This window comes from Notothenia rossii, assembly GCF_949606895.1.
Source record: "Notothenia rossii genome assembly, chromosome: 6".
In the NCBI taxonomy this organism is placed as follows: domain Eukaryota; kingdom Metazoa; phylum Chordata; class Actinopteri; order Perciformes; family Nototheniidae; genus Notothenia; species Notothenia rossii.
The window spans coordinates 89,275,834-89,279,352 of NC_136909.1; positions in this window are offsets into that span (position 1 = coordinate 89,275,834).

A 3,519-nucleotide genomic window follows, 5' to 3' on the forward strand; every position below is an offset into this window, starting at 1 on the left:
TTTTTGTGTCGGTGCACGCTTCTGTTTTGCATTAAGGAAGTCAGAAAATATATCACATGACATCATGGCTGATAATCCACTTCCTCCAGAGATTCTGAATTTCACTTTGAACTCACATTTCAATGCAAGTACTCGGATCTTGTACTTGAGTAAAAGTAGAAGTACTCAGATCTTGTACTTGAGTAAAAGTAGAAGTACTCAGATCTTGTACTTGAGTAAAAGTAGAAGTACTCAGATCTTGCTCTTGAGTAAAAGTAGAAGTACTCAGATCTTGTACTTGAGTAAAAGTAGAAGTACTCAGATCTTGTACTTGAGTAAAAGTAGAAGTACTCAGATCTTGTACTTGAGTAAAAGTAGAAGTACCAGAGTGTAGGAATACTCTGTTACAGTAAAAGTCCTGCATTCAAAATGTTCCTCAAGTGAAAGTAGAAAAGTATTCTCATCAAAATATAGTGAAAGACAGTAAAAGTAGTCGTTGTGCAGATTGGTCCATTTCAGAATAATATATATGATATGTTTTATAATGATTGATCATGAAAGTGTTCTCAAAGCTGGTAAAGGTGCAGCTAGTTTGAATGACTTTGTATACTGCAGGGTAGCTGGTGGATTTACTCCAGGTGGAACTAAAGTCTGATTCAACACTTGATTAGATTTCACATCATTCATCCACATCTGAGAAGTAACTAAAAGGATTAAATACATGTAGTGGAGTAGAAGTACACCATGTACCTCTGAACTGTAGAGGAGTAGAAGTAGGCTACACCATGTACCTCTGAACTGTAGTGGAGTAATAATAATAATAATAATAATACATTACATTTATAAAGCGCTTTTCCTGGTGCTCAAAGCGCTTACAAGCAAGTAAAACAAAAATAACAACAAAAGTAAAAAGTGCTAAACTAGGAGGAATAAGGGCAAGGGGTTAGTTGATTAGGAGTTGAAGGCAAGAGTGAAAAGGTGAGTTTTGAGGGATTGTTTGAATGATGTGAGAGTGTTGGCGGATCTGACGTGACTGGGGAGGGAGATCCAGAGTGTGGGGGAGGCTGCTGCGAAGGCTTTGTTACCCCAGGACCGGAGCTTTGTCCTGATGGGCTGCAGTAGGTTCGCTTCAGCAGACCTGAGGCGACAGGCGGGGGTGTGTCGTTGGATGAGGTCACAGAGGTAGGTGGGAGGCAAGGTTGTTGAGGGCTTTGAAAGTGAAAAGTAATATTTTAAAGTCAATGCGGTGTTTGATGGGGAGCCAGTGGAGGTCATGGAGGATAGGGGTGATGTGGTCGGAGCGTCGGGTGGAGGTGAGCAAGCGGGCAGCTGAGTTTTGGACATATTGTGACGACCCTGGTCGTTATGTGTATTGTGTGTAGAGATGTTTCCCTCCTCGTGTGTGTGTGTGTGTGTGTGTGTGTGTGTGTGTGTGTGTGTGTGTGTGTGTGTGTGTGTGAGCAAGCAGGTGGTGCCCGTTAGCTGATTAGCTACCTTCAACAGGCTGATTGGTCCACCTGAAGAAGAGGGGAGCATTGAAGCTGCAGCCATGCCGTCACTCTGCTCTCTCTCTGACTCAGCTTCTCCTGCTCCCAACTGTTGCGTATTTGTATCTGTCCTTGTATATTTTGTAAACTTTGGAAGGATAGACATAACTTTAACCTGTCCTTGTTGGACACGCCTTAAGTCTACTTGAAGTGTGAAACCTTTTTTCTTTTGGTTGGTTCTCGTTTTCTCCTGTTTTGACGTCGGTGTAGGTAAGAGTCCTGTATGTATATTTTCTTATTTGTTAGGCAAGATTTTTGTGTTCAGAGATTTGTTTGTTTTGTGGGTTGTTGCACTTATTTGTTAAAAAGAAAACGTTGGTAATTAAATTGACCAAAAGGCATTCTCTGTCTCATTGTCTATGTTCTTGGGAGTGGGAAAAGAGGAGAGAGTGCACATTTTATGCTGCGCCTAGGTTCCCCTAGAGATCTGGGCGTAACAATATTGAAGTTGTTTTAGTGTGAATGCAGGTGATCCAAACAGTATGCTGTTGCAGTAATCCAGTCGGGATGTTATAAAGGCATGGATCAGAGTTTCAGCAGCGGTCGATGAGAGCGAGGGTCTGATGCGGTCGATGTTCTTTAAATGGAAGAAAGCGTTTTTGTGACCTCGTTGACATGAGGGAGGAAAGTGAGGGTGTGGTCAAGGAGCCAAGGTTACGGATGTGAGTGGAGGGGTTGACAATGGAGCCATCGATGGTAAGAGAAAAATCTTGGGTTGAGCGGGTAAGTGAGTTTGGGCCAATGATTATGAGTTCCGATTTGTCACAGTTAAGTTTTAGAAAATTGTTTTGCATCCAAATGTTAATGTCAGTGAGGCAGGTGCTGAGCTGGGAGTGTGTGGTTGGAGAAATGGATTTGTTGAGAGGTAGAGCTGTGTGTCATCAGCATAACAGTGGAACTGGAGTTGGTGTTGACGGAGGATTTGTCCAATTGGGAGGATGTAGATGATGAACAGAAGGGGACCAAGTACAGAACCCTGAGGGACGCCATGATTGACGGGGGCTATGGGGGATTTGGAGTTGTTAATGGAGATGAATTGATGTCTGTCAGAGAGATAGGATTTAAACCAGGAGAGGGCAGTACCGGTAATGCCAATGGAAGACTGGAGGCGGGTGATGAGGATGGAATGGTTGATCGTGTCAAATGCGGCTGTTAGGTCAAGGAGAATGAGAATTGAGAGGGAACCCGAGTCAGCAGAGAGGAGAATGTCGTTGGTCACCTTGAGTAGGGCAGATTCTGGGCGGCGGCGAGTACGGAAACCAGATGGAAAAGGTTCATGAAGGTTATTGCAGTCCAGATGGGATTTTAGTTGGGAGGCAACAGTTCGCTCCAGAATTTGACAGGAATGGGAGGTTAGAGATGGGCCGGTAGTTATTGAGGGAATCAGGGTTGAGACCAGGTTTTTTGAGTATGGGAGTGACAGCAGCGAGTTTCAGATCAGGGGGGACGAGTCCAGTGGACAGAGAGGAGTTAATGACTGTGGTGATAAGATGAGTGAGTTGGGGGAGGCAGGCCATGACAAGGGTGGGGGGCATGGGGTCCAGGATGGAAGTTGAGGTATTCATGCCGGTGACTTAGGCAACTATGTTTAGTGAGGTCATTTGTCTGAAGGCTGTAAAAAGGTTGCAGAAGGGAGTAGAAGTACACAGTAACACAACATGGAAATACTCAAGTCTACCTCAGAATTGTACTTAAGTACAGTACTTTAGTAAATGTCGTTACTTTACAGGCTGCTGATCACCCCGTTCCCCCCAGTCTGCTGCAGCCTGAAATGTGTGTGAGATCCTGCTTCAGTCACGACTCCCTGAAAGGATGCTATGACTCACAGACACCAAACTACACTCAGAAAGATTCAGATTTAAAACAAATAGTTTTCCTCTATTTTTCAGGCCGGAAGAAGACCCACTCGAGTTCATGATACATGTTTCCTAAAATACATCTGAAAAAATGTGTGTTATAATAGATTCAAATGGAAATAAAGGGGGTGGGGCTG